The 22,570-nt window shown below is 42.2% G+C and overlaps 1 protein-coding gene and 1 long non-coding RNA gene across 2 annotated transcripts in view; both read left to right on the top strand.

The window, feature by feature from the left end:
• fcsk (fucose kinase) overlaps positions 1–22,570 on the top strand; it is a 62,641-nt gene that overhangs the window by 15,850 nt on the left and 24,221 nt on the right. The window lies entirely within an intron of this gene.
• On the top strand, positions 3,288–4,740 carry LOC107559997 (uncharacterized). The gene is made up of 2 exons (XR_001605672.1): positions 3,288–3,604; positions 4,536–4,740. It is a non-coding gene; the product is annotated as an uncharacterized lncRNA (long non-coding RNA).

The raw sequence follows: 22,570 nt of genomic DNA, 5'->3' as shown, positions 1-22,570 counted from the left end.
CATGAACATCCACACTGGAGAGAAACCTTATAAGTGTTCACACTGTGACAAGAGATTCAGTCAGTCAACACATCTGAAAACACACCAGAGAATCCACACTGGAGAGAGACCGTACACATGTGATCAGTGCGGGAAGAATTTTACACGGAAAGGAATCCTTATGACACATATGAAAGTTCATACAGGAGAGAAACTGTACACATGTAATCAATGTGGAAAGAGTTTGAAATGCGCATGACAATCACATTCGATTATTTTCACAGCCCTACTGTCATGTAGCTTTGCAACTGATTATTCTGTGCTTCTTTTGTAAGATGGACTGAATACCTGAACCCGGTATTAAACCAGCTCTGGGGCTAAATTAAGAAAGACTATCAAAAAGCGAATGTTAACTGTTCTGCTTTTAAGTGCTGGGGAAATTAAGGAAATACACTTAGGCCCAATCCCAATTCTATTTTATACCCCTACGCCTATCCCTTCCCCTTGTCCCTTGAAACAGAGTGTCAAGGGGTAGGGGTGAAAATAGTCCCCTAAGAATTGGGACACCACTACTATACCATTACACGTCATCATACGTCATGATCCTACACTCTTAAAAATAAAGGTGCTTCACGATGCCATAGAAGAACCTTGTTGTCTAAATGGTTCCATAAAGAACCTTCAACATCTGAAGAACCTTTCTGTTTCACAAAAGCTTCTTTGTGGCGAAAGAAGGTTCTTCAGATTATAAAAAGCTAAGAAAGAGATGGTTCTTTAAAGAACCTTTGACTGAATGGTTCTTTGTGGAACCAAAAATGGTTCTTCTATGGCATCGCTTGAAGAACCGTTTGAAGCACCTTTATTTTTAAGAGTGTATACACCTATACTGGTGTGCATTAGAGCCTTTAATTAGCGTTCTATATTAATGCGCTGCTTACTGACACACAGACATATCAGATATCGCGCAGCTCACACATCCAGGAGCAAAGAAACGTGTCAACGCTGCCCCACGACTTTTTTAATAACAGTTTAAAAACTGAATCACTACATTATATTTTCCTGCAACAAGAGGATAAAAATCAGTTTTGAAGTAAACTCGCTCATTAAAGAGAGTCGCACAGACGCGCACATGCAACTTTTATCTCTCTCTCAAATTGGCAATATTTGAGAAAAAGCCATTTCTAATTATTGGGAGGACTATAGCCCCCCTCTAACAGCCCTGATCAGACATGAACATATGTTGAATTGTGCAGTCTGTAATGATATGATATTAGCAAACTTTAGCGATTTTTTGCGAACGTTTCTTTGAATAACATCACCGTAAATATGAACACACGATTGAATGTAACATAAAACAAATGATTTATGCTCATTACAATCTTTATTAACGTCAATAATGCTTACATTTGTGGGTCTTTTTGTTCGCTCGGGCAGCTGCTGAGATAATCCCAGTCCCTTTGGTTGTGCACTTTGAACTTGGTTTACGTTACTATAATTATCTTCCTGTTGATGTAGTAATGCATTATGAAGTCAGAGTTATTTGATTTCAAAGGAAGAAAAGTAATAAATAGATTGCTTTTAGAAAGTGATTTATCTTCTAATTAAAGGATTCGTGCATTAATTGTGTGTTCATTAATATAAACTTTATCAAAAACTTTTTCATAAAGACCCTGAGATGCTTTTTTTGGGTTTATATAATTCTTAAATCCTGTGTGGTAACATGCTAAAGTCACACACAGACTTAAACATTCAGCACGTGAACCACAACAATGGTAACAATTCAATTTAATTTATTTTCATTACTTGTAACAATAGCCATTTTATTTGCTCTTTTTGTTGTGTTGCTACTGACACGACAGCAAATAAAATTGTCAAATAAAATCAACAACTATAAAACAAAGCAACTGTATAATTTATTCATACCGCAATGCACTCTGGGAGTCAGTGAGTAGCTATACTAAGTCATGAGTAAACCTAAATGAAAGGATCAAGTACCCCCTACAGTTCTTTTTTAGTTACTAGAACTCTCGTGTAAGTAAACTATACTAACTAAGCATCTGTCAGTACAACATACTATTGCTATTTCACTTTACTTAGTTTTTTCAAGGCAATCGGTTTGCATGCTTTTTTTAAGTAAGCCCAACTAATTAGATTTTACAGTGTACATGCGATAATATCAAGACATTCATCACTGACGTGTTTTCGTTATTTTGCAATTTAGAAGGTCTCTCTTGTACTTTAGGGCTATGCGATTAATGGTATTTTATTTTCGATTGAGTTTGACTTCTGAGGATTATGAAAACAAGTTGTTTGAGTTAAAGCGATATATTAGAGACAATCTGATGCGTCTTGATGCCTTTATGGCCGCTGTGTGCGTGTGTCTGTTAAGTGTCCGTAGTAATCCGTTATTATAAGTTTACACCACTGATCTATAATAGAGGACTAGTTGAGTTCATTGAGTATGATTTCATAGAAGTGAAGCCACTGCACCGCCATATTGGTATACCCTAGTATTCCCAGAAGTTCTATTGAATTAATAGTAAATCTTACCATCTTAATGAGAAAACATCACCTAACGAGTCAGTGTTTTTGAAGGTTTCTTGTACATTCTTACAATGCAAACGGGCTGCATGTAAAAGGTTATTTGTTTAATGGGAATTTCCCCTGCCTATTTAAAATAAATACATATTATATTCATTACAGTAGTGAACATCAGATGGATGAGATCCTCAACAAATGCATTACAAATGACAAAGTGCTTTTTCTGAAATCTGAATAAAATTGTATACTTTGTGCATATATCTTAATTCGCCTTGTACAATTATTCACTGTTTATGTAATTATGTTGTTATATTGTTTTTATTTGTTGCTGCAAATGTTCATTAACAGCATGCATCTTGAAGCAGTTGATTTCAACGGTAGTTAATTTAATAATATACCAGCAAAGGACCAGTTTAAACCAGCAAAGGACCAGCTTAAACCAGCATCCCAGCGTCAAAACATACCTAACCAGCATATGCTGGTTTTTTCAACAGGAAAGACTTTAAACATTGCAGATAAAATCTGAAGTAAAAAATTATTTACACATATCCTAAAAACTAATGCTGTGTGACTGATACGCTTCAGATCAGGTGATTTTCGTTCAGTGTTTTGGCTGGATTAGCTGATTGGCATGTCACCATATTCTAATTTGTTGAGAGAGTGAATTGGTGGGTTTTTGTTAAATGTGTGTGCGTGTGTGTGTGTTTGTCTCTGGTCATCAGCTGTGGTTAGTCCGATGGCAATTCTTCCCATTGTCTTCTAACCTAAAACAACAAAAATGAACACATTTAGTAGGTATGTTGACATAGCAACCGCGCGCGATGAACATTCTGTCTCAACAATTTGTTCCAAACTGCGTGGTACTGTTAAAATGTGTGTCATGCAATATCCACTCCTCGCCGCCTAGTGGCAGTATGTTTTTCCTGAATATGACAGTAATTATGTCGAGAACAACCCCCGGAAGCGTTAGACATTTCGAGCTTTTCAGCCCTGAGGTGTTTTCAGTTCACAGCAACTGTCTGAAGATTTGAGTGATTTTCAACCGGTCGGCGGCCTTCATCAAAACTCTGGACACTAATGAAAGGTAGGTGGGCATGAATATATACCTTTTATCTTGGTACTGACGAAATTTCATCGAAATCCATGGTGGAGAAGGTATTTAAATAAATCGCGGAAATTTGGTAGTCACATTTGTGGCGGTAGATTAGCGAACGTCCTGTCAGAACGTCCACTGCAGGCATCGTTTAAAAAATAAATAAAAATTGTCTCGATTTTAACTCATTCTCACCGTGTTTTTCTTGAAAGTGTTACTGATGCAATGTACTTTAATATGGTTTTCTTGACATATAATAGTAACATATTTACATTACTTCGAAATACATTCATTACTGAGGACTTGCTTTTAAGTCTGTCTAAATGAATAGGCTAACAACCTTTTTGTCTTGTATAACTCTGACCTTTTTTTGTCCTACCATGAGTTGGTACCCCCTCACTCATATGTGTTGATGATTCTTCAAAAGTAGAACATAACATTAAACTATTTATTAGATATAACTGCAAACTGGTTATTAAATGAAAACAATGATTAAATTACACATGATTATTAAATGAAAATCATTTTATTTAATCTTCTTAATTTGAACATTTAATTCTCAGGCATTTTCTTCTTGGAATTTCTAAGAGGATAAGTAAATTAATTTTTAAATTAAAAATTATATATTTTCAAGGAAATAAATTATTAAATGTTTCCACGTACCCCCTGGTTGGGAATCACTGCTCTAGCTGAATACAGCAAATCCTTACAATTCATAACTGTGTACATAAAATTAAAAGTGGCTTTTCATTGGATCTATGAATGTAATCAAAAAGTCAATGCTTGCTTGTTGTCTTTATTAATTTTATTTACTATTTTATTCAAACTATCCTGCAACACAAGCCATGTTGATTAGTCCATTTATGTCCAATTTCCCTGAATCATATAGATTAGACTAATATTTGATGTTCTGTCTTTACAGCTAATTATGAAAAGAAGGAAGGGGCCCAACACACAGCCAGGTCTAGCCAGACAGCACCTCCTGGACAAGACAAGAAAATGAATGACTAGGAATATTAATGTATATTTGCATTTTCAGGGTGTATAAATATGAATTCATAATTAATAGTGGTGTGTAAAGTTGTCTTCGCTTGTATTGTGAAAATAAAATGTTTATGAATATGAAAGAACGCTTATTAATTCAATTATAATTGTTTTTGGTGAGGTACCATGGGTCTGATGCCCATTCCAACTAAAACAGTAAATGTTCATGATTTCATTTGAAAGAACTAACAAAATTCTACCTTCTGTTTAAATTTCATGCAAATATCTGATAAAATGAGAAAGTTACAAGCAAAAAGATGTGAATAATGAGCATTTTCGGTCACATACCTTCTATTGTAATTAATGTATAACATTTTAGTATAATCCCTAATATTATAAATATCATAACTTTCTCAATCCTCAACTGATTTTCACAATCCAGGTGTCTTTGTAAAGAGAATTTTCTAATCTGTCTAGTCATGTGATCAATTTTGAGTTTAGGGGTGGGTGAAAATTTTGTCATCATACCTACTTTAATTTTTGAATGGCAAAGACATGCTGACCCACAGACATTCACAGGTTCATTTTGAGGTATCAGCAAAACAACAAAGCTAATGCTTTTCACGAAACTTATGTAATTACCCATTATACATTGTGATATAGCCTGGTTCGTTGGTCCATTGGATCGGATTGCTTTCTCACTACAACCGAACCGCTCCAGAGTTCGTTTTCAATCGAGCCGAGACCACCTCGTTCAGGCGATCTCGGACCGATTAATCAACCGGTAATCAACTTCCGGTATCAACTTGCTACCAGCTAAGCCTATTTATGTTTTCGAGTTGTTAATAAATGACGGTTACATGGACGATTTGAGTGGAGAAATCGATTGCTTGTCATAGATAGGCTTTACACTACCGTAATGAATATGAAAACTTTAATACGCAGGAGAAATTCCCGACATTAAACAAACAACAATTTACATGCATGTTTGCATTGTAAGAATACAGGGATACTTCAGATATAAAAACGCTGACTCGTTAGGTGAAGGTGATGTTTTCTCATTAAATGGAATTCAATGGAATGTATGGAAATGGGGAATATCAATATTATTTGATGATCATGAGAAATCCAGTTCTCTATTATAGATCAGTGGCAGGCACTAATGCACTATTATTTTTGCCTACTTCCTGCTGTGGATTGTTCTATTTTTATATGATGTCTTTTCATTATGTATCATTTTCAGTAGCTATTAAGAGTGGTTTTAGGGTTATCTTAAGTCATCTTCACTTGGATTTAATCTTTAAACATAAGATACTGTCACTTAAAAATTGCAAACAACTTATGATGAAGAAAACTTTAAACTTCTGCTTTGCACTTGTTGGCACGCCCATGTTTGTCACTATGCTGTGCTGAAGCACCAGGAAGTGAGTCCGTCAAACACAATTTGAAAGTACAGTGCAAGTAAAAACTAAACTGCTGATGGAACTGTTTACTTTAAAGCTCCAGCTAAGGCAAGAATATGTGAAGAAAAATGGACTCTGGTAAGCTGTTCACTCGTAATGAGGGCTATTTGTATGAAAGTAAAAAAATGTTGTCAACATGTTGTCAGCTGAGACACTTACTGCTTTCACTTTCCTATTTGTCTATTGGCTAAAGATGATTTTTTGATTTGTTTATGCCACTTTGGACTTATTTGAGAAGTCTTTTACAAATATGCAACAATCTCCTCTCAAAGCCACCACCTCTTGTTGATTTTGTACCTTCTCTATGCCGATGTATTATAAAGCACTAACTGTAGCTATGTTTCAATCGCCCTGCTTTTATGCCCATTTTGAAGTATCCGAAACAAGTGATGGAAATGCTGAATTTCGAATAAGAATGCCTTAGATCGCAAAAAAGCTTTTACGCTCGCTTGAGGTGGTTTTTGACTTGTGCGAAAAAGGGTTCATGAGAATAATGGGAGATGGAAATGCATTTTGTGAATAAATTCCTCCAAGCACATCAAAAAAGTCATGTGACTTTGTGCTATGGGACGGCAAATCCTGACTAACCAGTGGACCGATCTTGTTCCACAGCATCGGAAATGTTGTTATGGTCATTCGGAAATGCCCGAGCAAAGTCTGTCAAAGTATTTCTGTATAATTGCCTCCCAGAACTGTTGTACGACTGCGTTCCCAAACAGCAGGCACCGCCGAAAGCAATAACGGCATTCATTGTGTTTCGTCTGCTCGTTCTGAGGTGCAGGTAATTATATAGGAAAATTATTATATTCAGTAGCTTCTCCTACTTTTCTTAGTTATGTATAGTGCCAGTTTATTAGGAAGTGACAATTTTGTATGGGATGATATTAGGCTCAAAATGATTAATAGATGCACGCACAATTATCCATTTACTGCATACATTTTATACATGTATCTTACTAACCACAAACAAATACCTTTCAATTTGAGTCTGTGGAATTCAGGATTAAATGATTGTGCAGTGATTTTTACAAATACAGACATGTTTGCGAATAAAAATGTTCTGTTCTGCATTAATATACCATAAATTGCTCATGCATAGGTGGATCAGGTGACACGTGCATTAATTGACATCTAGTTCGAGTGGATCTTGTTCGGTTCATTTGGATTTTGAGACTTCATTTTCACAGTTTACAGCATTTCACGTCCCCCACACACACAACTACCAACGAACAAGGCCCAGTGCAATTCATTAATGTGTACACAATTTGAACGATTCGCAAATGTGCGTCACTACACTGAAACAAATGCTTTTCAACCGGTGTCTGCAGAGTTAAGAATTACATTAATGTGCAGCCTTTTGTTCAAATAGAGACATATGTGAATACAAATGTTATAGTTTGTATTAAATTAAATAATATAAATGTTCTAAATGAGTTGTCTCCGCCCCTCGCGCCCTCCCGCTTTCTTCCCTCCAGGAGCCTGTGAGGAAAAAGCAGCGGGGCAGAGGAACTCGGCGCTCGGTGACGAATGAGCCCATGCCGGCTGAGCCCCCGCGTGCCTCACTCTCTCCACTTAGAGAGGTTTCTCCAGTCCACTTCTCCCTCCCAGACCAGCGTTCCTCTGCGGCTGCGAGCGATCTGGTCTCATTTGGAGGAAGCGAGTGTGACGCCATGGACGACAGCATGTCGTTGGACGCTTCAAATGCGGAGAAGCTGTCGGGCTCGTACGTCGACCCCGCCCCCTTGCCATCTGCACATTTTTCGTGGATTTTCCGCGTCCTGTCTAAAGCTGTGGAGGAGCTGGGTTTGGAGTGATCTCTGCTAGAGGAGCCCACCCGCAGCCGCTTGGATGAGTGATTCTTGCCTGGGGCGCAGTCAGGCCCCCCGACAACAAGCTTCACCACTCTTTCCGGAGGTCCACGACGAGAACACCAAGTCTTGGCCTGCCCACTACTCGGCCCGCCTTCGTGCCTCCTCTTCGTCCGCCCTCACATCAGTCGAAAAAGACCACCAAAGAAAAAGGATATGACAGACTGCCTCCCCTGGATGAGTCAGTGGCCATGCATCTCTGCCCGCCCATGGCCATCGATTGGAAGGCTTCAGCTCTCGCCGGACGAGCCTACTCGTCTGCTGGACAAGCGGCCTCTGTGCTTCATTCCATGGCGGTCTTACAAGTCTTCCAGGCCAAGCTCCTCTGTTACATGGACGAGTCCGGCCCAGACCCCGCAGCTTTTAAGGAGCTGCGCAGTGCGACCGATCTGGCTCTACGTGCCACCAAGATGACGGCGCAGGTGATTGGCAGATCCATGACCAGCCTAGTGGTGCTGGAGCGCCATCTATGGCTAAACCTCACAGAGATCAAGGATGCGGATAAGGTCCCCTTCCTCGACTCCCCGGTTTCCCCTACTGGCCTGTTTGGACCTGCGGTTGAGGGCTTCGCTGAACGCTTTACCGCTGCACAGAAGTCGTCCCAGGCAATGCGACACTTCCTGCCAAAGTGCTCCAGCTCTAACCTTAGCCCCCAAAATGTGCCGACTCAGAATCCCGCGAAGCCCACGCCACCAGTTGCTCCCACGGCTCCTAAGCCCGAGCCTCGTCAGCGCTCCCGCTCGGCCAGACGCTACCAGTTTGCTAAACGCCAGGGCCCCCGACCCAAGATAGTGTTGGACCCTGAGCCTCAGGCTTCATCCTGATCTGCGGGACAGGAAGAGGAGGGGGCCAAGTCTCGCTGCAGCTGGACCACCCCCCAAAAGGCCTCTGTTATGCCTCCAAGCACCCCGTTCAGTTCCGGGTGCCGATGGCAGTGTGTTTGTGACCAAAAATACTGTTGTGAACATGGGGCCCTTTCTAATCGTGTACACACAACCAACCGCTGTTATAGCGGGAAAAATAAAACAAACATTTTCAAAATGAGAGTAAATTTCCTCTTCCACTCATTGCGAGCGTCGGGTCCCCCCTAGGTGGCCCACCGCTCGAACCAATCCAGCCCCTTGCCACGCGGGCCGAGGCCTGGCAGGCCATCCCCGGAGTTTCAAGCTGGGTCATGGGGATAATAAAACGAGGTTACACACTCCAATTCGCTCGAAGACCCCTGCGTTTCAGCGGCGTGGTCTCCACCTCGGTTCGGAGCGAGGATGCACACATCCTACGCGCTGAGGTGATGAATTTGCTGGCAAAAAGAGCCGTAGAAATGGTTCCCCCAGCCGAGAGCGAGTCAGGCTTCTACAGCCATTACTTCCTCGTCCACAAGAAGGATGGCGGCCTAAGGCCCATCCTCGATCTCAGGTACCTGAATCGCGCCCTCATGAGACGGCCGTTCAGGATGATTACATTGACCAGATCCTCTCGCATGTATGCCAGGGGACTGGTTCTTTTCGCTGGACCTGAAAGACGCTTACTTTCACATCCAGATAGCCCCCCGTCACAGACGATTCTTGAGATTCGCCTTCGAGGGAGTGGCTTATCAATACACGGTCCTTCCCTTTGGACTGTCCCTAGCTCCTCGCACTTTTACGAAGTGCATGGATGCGGCTCTTTCCCCGCTGAGACAGATGGGAATCCGCATTCTGAATTACCTCGACGACTGGCTCATTCTGGCCCAGTCGGAGGACGAGCTACTATCTCACAGATCCCTCCTCCTCAGCCACTTTGAATGCCTGGGACTCAGGGTCAATTTTGCCAAAAGTGCGCTGTCCCCCAGCCAACGGATATCGTTCCTGGGAACAGTTTTATACTCAGCCCAAATGAGGGCGATAGTTGCGCCAGGACGTGCGCTGGCCATTCAGCAGCTCATGGCCTCATTCAGAGTTGGAGCCTCTCGCCCTCTCAAGGTGTTTCAGAGGATGCTGGGCCTCATGGCCTCTGTGTCTCCCTTACTACAGTTGGGCCTGCTCCGCATGTGGCCCCTTCAGTACTGGCTGAAACCAAGAGTTCCATTCCGCGCCTGGCGTCTCGGACGCCTTCGCGTCAAAGTAGACCGGGCCTGTGTAACAGCCCTGGCCCCTTGGAAAGATCCTCGGTGGATGGAACGGGGCATGCCCCTGGGAATGGTCTACAGAAGGAAGGTGGCCTCGACAAATGCCTCCAACACAGGTTGGGGAGCGCTGTGCAGTGGCAAACCAGCTTTCAGCCACTGGTCAAAAGAGGAAGGCCGGATTCACATCAACTGCCTGGAAATGCTGGCAGTGTGTCTGGGCCTTTTAACCTTTCTGCCAGACCTAAGGGGACATCACGTCTTAGTCTGCTTGGACAGCATGATGGTAGTGTCCTATACAAATCGCCAGGGCGGTCTCTCCTCGAAGCGCCTCTTCACACTAGTGGAGCGCCTCTTGGAATGGGCTCAGCTCAACTTGTGCTCGCTGAGAGGAGCGCATATACCAGGCAGGTTGAACCAAGGAGCAGACATGCTGTCTTGGAGCAACGTCCCCTCGGAGGAGTGGACGCTCAACCCTCAAAACGGTTCAGAAAACCTGGGAGATCTTCAGCAGGGCAGAGGTCGACCTCTTCGCCTCAGAAGACAACTCTCAATGCCCAACTTACTTTTCGAAGGACAGGGACGCATTGGCCCACGAATGGGCCAACCTCCTTCTTTACGCTTTTCCCCCGATCGCTCTGATTCCACAGGTGATCAGGCGAGTCAGGGAACAGAAACGCAAGGTTCTGTTGGTGGCCCCGCTCTGGAGGAACCAGCTCTCGGCAGCCCTGTGGCCCATTCCCCTGAGACGGAAACCTCCTCTCTCAGGCGAACCGAACGATATGGCACCCCCAGCCCGAGCTGTGGGCTTCGCACCTTTGGCCTCTCGATGGGGACTTGCAAACCTCCCCAAGAACATGCTAAACACAATCTCTCAGGCTAGAGCACCGTCTACAAGATGCCTCTATGCCCTTAAATGGTCTGTCTTCTCCGACTGGTGTACAGCCCGTGGTGCAGACCCAATCTCATACGACATATCTCTGATATTGTCCTTCCTGCAAGAGCTGTTGGATAAGGGCCGTTCCCCTTCCACGCTCAAGGTCTATGTAGCAGCCATAGCAGCCTCTCACGCTCCTATTGGTGGGCAGGAACAACTTGGTTGTTCATTTTCTGAAGGGGTCTATAAGGCTCAACCCGCCTCGTCCCATCACTGTCCCTACATGGGATTTGCCCACGGTGTTGAGGGCTCTGAAGTGCCCTCCATTTGAGCCTCTACAGTCCATTGACCTTCGTTCCCTGGCACTTAAGACTGCTCTGCTACTAGCATTAGCATCGGTAAAGTGTATGGGAGATCTACAGGCGCTATCAGTGAGCCCCACCTGCCTCTAATTCGGGCCCAATGACTCTAAGGTCATCCTGAAACCAAAGTACTGTTATGTACCTAAAGTGCTCTCTACTCCATTTAGAGCACAGGTAATAACTCTATCGGCGCTCTCTCCTTCAGAGCAAGACCAAGATTTGAACTTACTCTGTCCCGTCAGGGCGCTGAAAGTCTATGTTGAGCGTTCTGCCCCGTTCAGGCGGTCGGATAAACTATTTGTATGCTTCGTGGGCGCACCAAGGGTTGTCTGATTACGAAGCATAGACTTTCCAAATGGATAATTGACGCTATTATGCTAGCATACTCTTCTTTGGACCTTCAATGCTCCATGGGAGTAAGAGCCCACTCAACTAGAGGCATTGCCTCTTCCTGGGCCTGGTCTAGCGGTGTGTCCATTGCAGAAATTTGTGCGACGGCCGGCTGGCCCTCGCCGTCCACATTTGCCAGATTCTATAGTCTGGACATCCCGGCCTTACAGGCACGGGTCCTTTCTGCATAGCAGGGCACTCTGTCATATGACAACCAGTGCTTGGCGTTGCCTCCATGTACGCTATTGGCCCTCAGTGAGTTCCGAGGCTGTACTGAATTATTTCAGGACGATGATGGAAGGCTGGGTCGACCTCTCTGAATGTAGCCCTACTGCCTTTTGTGGGGTTTCCCTGCAAAATAATTGGTCCCTCTGGGCCCCCTTGGGTGCTTAAGGCAAGTTCAAGTATTTGATCTTGGATTGTACTGGTTCCCCAAAGCGTCTTAAACAGACGCAGTACTCATTCCGTATCGATAGGGAACGTACTCGGTTACTAACGTAACCTCGGTTCCCCGAGATACGGAACAAGTACTGCATACTTTGCCGTGCCATGTAGCTGCACGACTCAGACGTCGCTTCAGTCGAAGAAACCTGAGGATCCTATGGCGAGGTGCCACTTATATAGCCAAATGACCCTGCCCATTCTGGCGGGCTTTACCACCATAGGCTCGTGCAGCTCCGCTGCCGAGCCATTGGTTAGTTTTTTATTCACTGCACGAACCAATGGCCGTGCAGTTACACTGCGTTATTGAAAGGCTTCAGTCATCGGAGAAAAATAAGTTTTCCCCCGAAGCGTCTTAAACAGACACAGTACTCGTTCCGTATCTCAGGGAACCAAGTTTACGTTAGTAACCGTTCCTCTGCTATCAACGAACTTCTGTACTTCCGCAACAGACAACGAAACAGCCACTTTTTGGTTGTTAAAAAGGTGCGCTTGTTCAAAACAGTTGTGTTTGTCTGGCTGTGCTGATTTAAATCTAGCGGTTCTGTTGTGTTTGTGTCGCAAGTTCAGTGACGCAGGTAGTGACGATTCTCTCCGGCCAATCCGTGATCAGCAGAGTTTACACATCACGTTTTGGTAACTGTACGGTTCACTTGGAACCTCAACAGAGGTGGTACTAAAAAAAGTTCCAGGTACCAGGTACTGTACCCAGTGGAAAACCCCCCAAAAGTGAACTGTACCGAGCCGTACGATGCAGTGGAAAAGCACCATTAGCCAGTACTGGCCCGAGTCTGGGTACTGAAACTGGGCCAACACCACCGGCATTGGGTCACAATCACACTGACGAGTGGCCTAATGCCGGTGGTTTCGGCTCAGTTTCAGTACCCACACTCAGGCCAGTACTGGCTAAGAGTACCATTTTGGTTGGCGTGATTGTGGCCCAATGCCGGTGGTGTTGGCTCAGTTTCAGTACCCAGACTTGGGCCAGTACTGGCTAAGAGTACCATTTTGGTTGGTGTGATATATATATATATATACTTATACAGAATTACAACTTCTAAAATATGTGTATTAAAAACTCCTTCCAGCTTTGATATAAAACCAGAGATTTTAATAATTTTTTCCCCCACCAAATTACATTATTACCTTAAAATCCTTAAGATAGCATCTACTTCCAACTAAAATAAAATACATATTTTACAGTGTCCTTGTTAAGTCTACAAGTCTACTTATGTATGTCAACTAAACATGTCACCTTTACAAAGATGAAGGGTTTGGCCATTACACCATTTCTTTTCATGGCATCCCCACCGACCCCATGAATTACCCCATAACATCCATGTGTTTTCCCCCCCCGGTAAATGTTAACATTTGGAACATACCTTTGGAAGAATTTGTTTGCATTCAGCCCCGCTCTTTTCTTCCCCCATCTCTGTCCAACTGTTTGAACTTTTAAATCTCTCCATCTGATGCACTGCCAGTACTTGCATTTCTTTGCACTGATTGAAAAAAAAAATCAGTACAGTGCTGTCAAACTCAATTCCTGGAGAGCCGCAGCTCTGCACAGTTTAGCTCCAACCAGCTCCAACTCACACCTGCTTGGAAGTTTCTAATAATCCTGAAGACCTTGATTAGCTGGATCAGGTGCGCTTGATTATGGTTGGAGCTAAACTCTAGCACTATGTCAGCGAACTCACAATTATAGCTTCATTATAAATAAACATTACTTTGATATTATATATGTAGAATGGTTTATTAAAATGAAATTATATGTTACATTATCAAATGTTTACTCAACAGGGTAGCAAGTTCTTCTGGTCTTCTGGCAATTAGCAGCACAAAAAGCCCATCAGGTTTTGTCATTAGATGTCAAAGCTAGTGCACATGTCTTGAAACTCATATTGCAAAAAAATTTTAAATTTCCCTTAACCACTTTAAGCTTGTTTCATTATATGAATTAAATGTATTTCCAAATGTAGTTAAAGAAAAAAAGAGAATGTTGGATAAAAGGAAAATATATATTAATAGGAATTAAAATAAAAAATACACTAAGAAATAACATAAGATATTATGTTTAAGTTTAAGTGTGACTGCAACATACTATTTACCACATTGTAAACGGAGACCCACCCCCAGCACTTAACCTAAACTGGTCCGGGTCTGCATGCCCATATCTCAGCCAAAATCAGACTAGCCCTGTAATCGGGCCGAATGTGGCTAAATGTGCCATGTCTCAGTGCAAATCGGGCCAGATCTGCACATCCAAAGCCTAGCCAAATCTGGCAACCATTACTGGGCCAGAGCTGGCTCACTTTTGGTGAACCGCTGCCAGAACACAGCCGAGTGAGCCGACACTCAGCCGAAATTGGCCCCGATTGGGCTGGCTACCTGGGTACTTCTGATTTGTACAAGAGTGTCTCTCAGACCAGAATGCATGGTAACTTCATGGTTGTACTGAACCAGCAGCTCACAATATCTGCCTTTGCTAGGTAGAATCCATGGATGTATTTCTCTGTAACTGAAGTCCGGCTGTTGCAGTCTGCCTCCAACACAGAGCAATTTATCAGCATCAAGGAAAGGTTTCAAATCTCTGATTTTGGTATCTGAGTTCAGGGTTTTACCAGCCTTTAGCAAACTAATCTCATGACTAAAGCTGCAAACTTGTGTCACTTTGGTCCAGTACTTTTAAGCCTCAAACATTTCTTCAGAAGTCAACTTTCCACTTTGGTTGCTGCTGCTGCTGAGTTGCACACTGATCTGCTGAACTTGTTTTAGCTCATTACTCACATCTTCATCACTCTGATCTTCATCACTTTCTTCAGACAGATTTGGTGTAGTCAGAAATGGGGGTCCTTTCCACCACAGTTTGCTTTCCTTCAGGATAGCTACGTTCTGACCTCTGGTAGGGAGATCTGCTGGATTGGCCTTTCCTTTACAGTGAGACCACATTGCAGGGATGATAAAGGACTGTATTTCAGCTACTCTGTTTGACACAAACTGTTTCCATTTGTGAGCTGGACTGCCAATCCACTGTAGCACGATCATTGAATCTGTCCACAGGGGAACCTGTCGGAGCTCCATATTCAGAGGCTTTATCAAGTTGTTCCCTAGTCTCGCTCCAATCACTGCTCCCATCAACTCAAGACATGGCAGGGACATCTTCTTTAGTGGGGCTACCCTGGATTTTGAAGTGACGAGGCATGTAGTCTTTGTTCCATCATGTGCCTCTTGTAGCAGGTATGCAATTGTACTGTAAGCTTTCTCGTTTGCGTCACAGAACACGTGATGTGACGCGTGCATTGTGCTTGTGCTCAGATTTGATTCCATACCAGCAGGGGTGACTATGTGGTGGATCTGTGGAAGTTCTGAACACCACCTTTGCCATTCTTGTGAAAGATCTGTAGGCAGCTCCTCATCCCAGCTGAGGCCTCGTATCCACATCTCCTGAAAAAGGCATTTCACACGCACAGTGAAAGGGGTTAGAAAGCCTTTTAGGTCGAATATGCGAGCTGAGAGTTTCAGAACACTCCTTTTGTTGTTCTCTCTTTTTACTACGGTGTCCAGCAATGCAGTCAGATCAAAGACGAAATAATCTGTTTCAGTCTTCCAGACCAAGCCTAGCACCTTCAGTACATCTCCTGGTGTCTCTGTCTCTGGTGCAAGTTCATTCATCGTTGTTATCCATTTCTCTTTCAATTCTGAACAGTTAGTTGTCCATTTGCAAAGGTCCATGACAGCTGAGGACATAATCTGTTTGGCATTAGCAATTATGGAGAAAGCATTATCAACGTCACTTGCACTTGAGATGAAGTCATCGACATAAAGTGATTCCTTTATTATCTTTACTACCTCAGGAAGTTGGGCTTCATATTTTCATTTCATGTTTTCTCACTGTAGCTGCGAGGAGAAATGGGCTGAGGGAGACTCCAAACACCACCCTCGTCATCCGTAGAACATGCAGCTTCTCACCTCTGTCTTCATGAGGTGGTGCAGCGAGCCAGAGGAATCGCACTGCATCTCGGTCCTTCTCAGCAAGAGAAATCTGCAAGAAAGCCTTTTTGATATCTGTTGTAAATACAATCACATGCCGTCTGAATTTTATTAATATACTGAGCAGATCTGGATTCAGGTTAGGACCTGTAAGCAGACAGTCATTAAGTAATGGAGAGCCTGTGTCATGTGATGAGGCATCAAACATTACTCTGAGTTTTGTTGTTACCTTGTCCTCGTGGAGAACAGCATGATGAGGCATGTAGTATTTCACAGCAGTTGGAGACAACGACTCCTTCACTGCGCCTTCGACAATGCCCTGCTCAAGGTAATCATTCACAACTTCATTATATCGGTGACACAGCACTACATCTGACTGCAGCTTTCTCTTAAGGCCTTCAAATCTTTTCCTTGCAATTCTGTAGTTGTCTGGTAGCTCTGGCTTGTCAGGTCACCAAGGCAGCTCAACTTCATATCTTCTGTCTTTGTACAGAGTTGTCTTTTCAAACTTGCAAAGAGCCTCCTCTTCCTCAGGACTGTCTCCCAGAAGGGGACACTCTGAAACCAGTGTGTCTTCAGTAACTTGCACTTGCAGGCAGGCTGCATCAGCAACACTGGACATTTTGACTGGGCCTTGCACTGACCACTAATTTTCTGCCCTTTCTTCCAGATGTTCTGCAGAGTTAATTTCACTGTGTTGCACTTCGGTGTAACTGGTGCTGCAGAGCCAAAAATATGAAGAGTAACTATTTCTTGCTTGATCACAGGTAACTTTAAAGCTCTAACTGTGTTCTCACTGATGAAGCTTCTCTGACTGCCTCCATCCAGTAAGCAGCAAATGCTTCAACATCCACCAGGTCCTTCTGCACACACTCTTACAGTCTGCAGAAGCACAGTGCTGTTCTGTTTAGCGGGCTGTATCTTTATTGAATGTGAAGTGAAGGACGAGACTACACTGTCCTTGTTGTCATCAGCGTCAGAAGTACGTGTCTTCGACAATGTCCTGCTCAAGGTAATCATTCACAACTTAATTATATTGATGACACAGCACTACATCTGACTGCAGCTTTCTCTTCTGTGCTGTAAGCACATTTTAGTCTTACAGAATCTTGCAATGTGCTTTGGCCCAAGGCACATGAAGCATCGTCCCATCTTCATCAGTTTGTTCTTTCGAGCAGCAATATCAGTTTCGGGACACAGATCTGTTTTGTGTGCTGCACTTTCAAAGAAAAGGCAGTTCTGTATTCAGTACTGCAGCTGATGGCATGTTGTGCTTTCTGTGCTTAATTTCAAATTATGTGTCTTGTCTTTTAACTGGTTTCTGATAGCTTTGACTGTCTCTGGAATTACTTAGCTTAATCAGCTGTATGGTTCCTTCTCTGCTCAGAATCTCTTTCTGCAGGAATTCCATAACTTCTGAGACTTTCCATTCATCGCTTGTTCCTCTCTGTCAACTGTACTGGAGAGTAATGTCGTCTGGAATCATCTGTAGCAGAACAGGGCACAACAAGCTGCCATACGCCTCTGATACAACACCCAGCGATTCTAAGCTGCGGATATGTACTTCACATTCATCATAAAGTTGTCTCAGAGCAGTGACATCATTAGATTTCTTTACTGGGCAGAGATTCAGCAGTTTGCTCATATGCACGTTAATAAGCAGGTCTTTTCTTTTGAACCGGTTCTGCAGTAGGTCGATCACGTGATCATAATAACTGTCTGTTAACATCAGTCCCGCTATTGCCTTTGAAGCAGTGCTGCTTAGATATGTCTTTAAGTAATTAAACTTATCCGTTTTGCTCAGCGCATCATTCCTGTGAATTACGGTTTCAAACTGATTCCAAAAGTCTTGCCACAGACTGATTTCACTGTTAAACTTGTCGATAATCAACTTGGGCAACTTAACTGTTTGTCTGTGCAGCAAGGGCTCTGTGCCAGAGGTGGGACCAAGTCATTGTTTTGCAAGTTACAAGTAAGTCTCGAGTCTTTGGATTCAAATATCAAGTCAAGTCCCGAGTCAAGTCAGTCAAGTCCCGAGTCAAGATGGGCAAGTCCAAGTCGAGTTGCAAGTCCTCAACTTTAAGCTTCAAGTCCCAAACAAGCCATTAGTGCTATTTGCCCAAACGAGTGTCTATGTATTAATTACTACAGTAAATTTAAAGTCATTAATACTGTAGTCTATATAGTAAGTATAATTATAAAGATATAATAATTAGTGGTGTTTCATTGAGTAATGAATCCAGGCACGTGCACACATAGACATCAAAAGGGGCTTGAGCACCTGCACTTTTTTCTGTTTTTTTTTGTTTTGTTAAATAAATTAATATATGTGTGCATGTGTGTGTATCTGTTTGCGCACAGCTTTCCCTGTCAAACAAATAAAAAATCTAAATATCAGGTCAGGTCGGGAAATGTTGAGAGACTGTCGATTTCAGATGCCTTTCTCCCCTCCGCGTCTTCGCGCAGGTGCACAGCACAGCAGTGTAGCACAATCGGCACATCACAAACAGACAGAGAGCCTCCCTCCCATTCCAGTTGTGTTTGTCTTGGTGTGGAGGTGAGTGCTGATGAACAAAAGACTAAGCTACCTGTGCCTCGAATTTACAGCTAATTATCCAAAAGACAAAAAGCAAATATAGTTAAAGGTGCAGTAGGAGATCTTGGAAAATGTTAACTTTAGCCTGATAGCACTGAAAGCGAATGTCCCACCCTCCCTGCAATCGCCGTCCAAAGCCACGCCCCCTGAACGCAACGTGCTCACAGACCAGAATACAAGAGACAACATTACTACAATAGGCTACATCAGTGGTTCCCAATTCCAGCCCATGTTCTGAAGTGAAGTAAACTTCAACGGATTTCCCTTGCTCAGGGAGGAGGGAGCAATGAACACTGTGTAGGGATCATATCGATCGCAACACAGTTCATGCACATAGCTCACTTCTAATGAGCTGGTTATCTGAATCGCGAGGACTGGAATTGGGAATCGCTGGGCTACATCATGTGTCATTCACCGGTGAGAAAACTTTAAAAGTACTACAATACCAGGAAGGAAGATCGGGCTGTTGATGTTTGTCTGCTATTCTCGCTCTGTTTCTGCACAGCGTGCGTGAACGTGCTGATGACGTATCCTGTCTGCGCAAACCGGGTGCGCAGAGGTATGCAGATACATACTTCATACTTATATTTCACCAACAAATATAATTCCAATTTGCGTATATCTGAGCAACATGACGCGTTTAAATGATTAGGTTCAATCGCAATGACTCACTTATTAACAGTGACTTTCTACTGACACCTACTGGCGGTTTTAATTTCACATTTAAATTATTAGTGCTCTGCATTTAACCCATCCAAAGTGTGTGTGTGTGTGTGTGTGTGTGCGCGCGCGCACACACACACACACACACACACACTTTGGATGGGTTAAATGCAGAGCACTAATTCCAAGTATGGGTCACCATACTTGGCCACATGTCACTTCACTTTCACTAAAAATGCCCATAAAAGGTAAAAATCTATTTAAACTTATTGGAAAAGATGAATTTCTATCAATGCTGTGAACTGATCACTACACAGAATATGCAGAATATTCAAAAACTTTAGGAGTCAACTGTCAGCTGTCAACGGTAGTCCTTAAGATGCCAGCATAATAAAATAACACACTCTGCAAAACATTGTCTAATTATCGTTATCGATAAAATCCCAGAAAATATTGAGATATATTTTTGTCAATATCGCACACCCCTAATATATTTAACGTTTTGTTTAGAAAATAAATATGAGAAGTTTTTTTCACTTGAGCCTCTGCCCCTAAAAATGTCTGTGCACGTCCCTGATCAGGGCCGTGCACAGACATATTGAGGGGCAGTGGCCCAAACCAAAAAAAAGGGCACTAAGGGGGTGGGTGCTTCTTAATACAAATGATCCAGTTGTTATAAATATACAATTAAAAGAGAAGCCAGCACACTCTGTAATAACTTCAGACATTATTGTAGATGTTTTGATAAGAGTGGGCTCTCCCTCACTCTCTGAGCCTGCTTCTGCCTCATCTTCAATGGAAATAGGGGAGAGTGGGGTAAGTTGAGCCAGTGGGTAACACTTTTACTGTCATGTGACCATGTATTTTGGAACCACCCATCATTTCTGCCAGACTGTGAAAAGGAGAAACACACAGGAGGAGTGGAAGGCACCAATTTACTTTAAAAACTGTTTTTGGCTTGTCAAAGTATAAGTTTAGCATAACAGATGTAATGGTTGTTACATCAAAGCAAATTTATCCAGGTCTAAAAATATTTATGATACATATAGGTAATTAAGCAACATATAAAACCATGCAAATCATTTAGCTAAATATTAGCCTGAATTAGTAAGCTAGCTCCCCCCCCCCCAAATGGCCTATGGCAAAGTGAACCAAATACTGTGGGGTAAATTGAGTCAGCGTTTTAACTTACCCCATCATAAGGCACTGTAGTTAAGTTAAATCTCTGAATTATAAACTGGTGTTTTAAAGTGATTTTACTGGTTTAGTTTATCATAAAGCCTATACATATTATTTATAGTTTATTTGATAGGGAGAGTGTACAAGTGCACCAAATCCTTCTCTGATAAGAACCAGAAAATGCTTTTCATCACATTATAATCAGATATATCTTTCCCCCTGTAGTCGCTAAAGGCCAACAAACTCTCTGTTTAGTCTGTCTGGTGGTCTTTGGTGTTCAACATATTGTTTCAGAAATGCAAACAATTAAATATTGAAATTTAAACTTAATTTGGTTGGTTTTATGTTGTTAAAGTTAACTTTATGAAAAGAAATATGACTGTTTGTAAAAGGAAATTATTAAATTAGTGTTTAAATTATTATTTATTTCACTTGGCTTTGAATCAGATTCAGTCAGATGGTCATTTTACACCCAGATGATGCATCTTACCCACTCACTCTTGTCAACTTACCCCAAACCCGGGGCAAATTGAGCCATGGGAACACTTTTTTTTAAATAAGAAACCACATTTTTAGAACCCTTTGTCATACATTCTGATAATTTAAAATAATATGAATACTTTCATTAGGATAGGATAGATACTTTCATTATATTTCTGCGTCATTTTCCCTTATCTTGAGGACCACATAAGTAAAAAATGGCGAAACTTACCCCACTCTCCCCTATAAGAATTATACATTTAATTTAATATTTTACAGCATAAATCTATATTATATGCTAATAAACAACTAATTTAGAACATTTATATTATTTTTAAACTATTTATAGGCCTACTATTAATATGGTTTTAATAAAATATTATAAATATGATATGTTATAGATTACTAGTACCAAGACAAGTGATTAAAATGGGAAATACACTTAATTACAAGAATGAAAATGTGAAAAACTGCTAAATATTCTATGATTTACCTGCTGGCTTGCTGGAGCTTTGAATTCATGTTTGCAATGTTGAACTGCCTTTAGCAGCCTCCCTTCGCTCTTTTTTTTGGAAAGGCATTGTTTTTTGTTTTGTTTTGTTTTTTTTGTCTACAAAGTGTGCCAACAACAGCAAATGTTGTGTTATTTTTTAAGCTATTTATAGGCCTACTATTAATATGGTTTTAATAAAATATGATGTGTTGTAGATTACTAGTATCAAGACAAGTGATTATACTGGGAAATATACTTAATTACAAAAATGTAAGTGTGACAAACTGCTAAATATTCTATATGATGATTTAGCTGCTGGCTTGCTGGAGCTTTGTATTTATGTTTTCAATGTTGAACTGCCTTCAGCAGCCTCCCTTCGCACTTTCTCTCTGTCTCAGTCTTCTTTTTTTGTCTACAAAGTGTGCCAACAACAGCAAATGTTGTGTTATTTATATTAGATCTGATCGTGTAGTACAATAATTTGATTATACATTCTAATTCTAAGAACGTGGATATTTTGTTGTTAGCACTTTTAGAAGACCAAGAGCAAATCATTACAGACAGAAATACAAAAACAAACTACCAAATTACTAATTCAGCGAATCATCCACTGACTGTAATGTGGATTTGAATGCATTTACCTGTTAATGCAACGACCTTTGGGGACTGTGGTCTCCACTCTCCAGAGAGCGGCACACAGATTGTGAGTGATGCCCTGGAGCGGCGGGAAAACACGGAGCGGATTAGCGGATCTTTAGCGGAGCGTTAACAGAGCCGGACGCGCCGGGACCGCAACGGCTAAAGTCTGTCTACACTGGACATGACAAAGCAACCGTTAACAATTATTTGAACTTTGTGTCAGTACGTCATTGTCAGGATCGCTGCCGGAAGGAACATGGAGCCGTGGATAATCGAAATAGTCTTTAATAAATCCAAAAACACAGGGTATATCCACACAGGGAACTGGAGAAGACACACAAACACAACATAGTAGACCCGACAAACACTGACTGAACGGACAGGACCTTAAATACACAGACAATTGAGGGAATTGTGAGGAACGCAGG

This window comes from Sinocyclocheilus grahami, unplaced genomic scaffold (genome assembly GCF_001515645.1).
Source record: "Sinocyclocheilus grahami isolate Dianchi unplaced genomic scaffold, SAMN03320097.WGS_v1.1 scaffold707.1, whole genome shotgun sequence".
Taxonomy (NCBI): domain Eukaryota; kingdom Metazoa; phylum Chordata; class Actinopteri; order Cypriniformes; family Cyprinidae; genus Sinocyclocheilus; species Sinocyclocheilus grahami.
The sequence above is the reverse complement of the archived record's forward strand: the minus strand, read 5'-3'. Positions and strand labels throughout refer to the sequence as shown.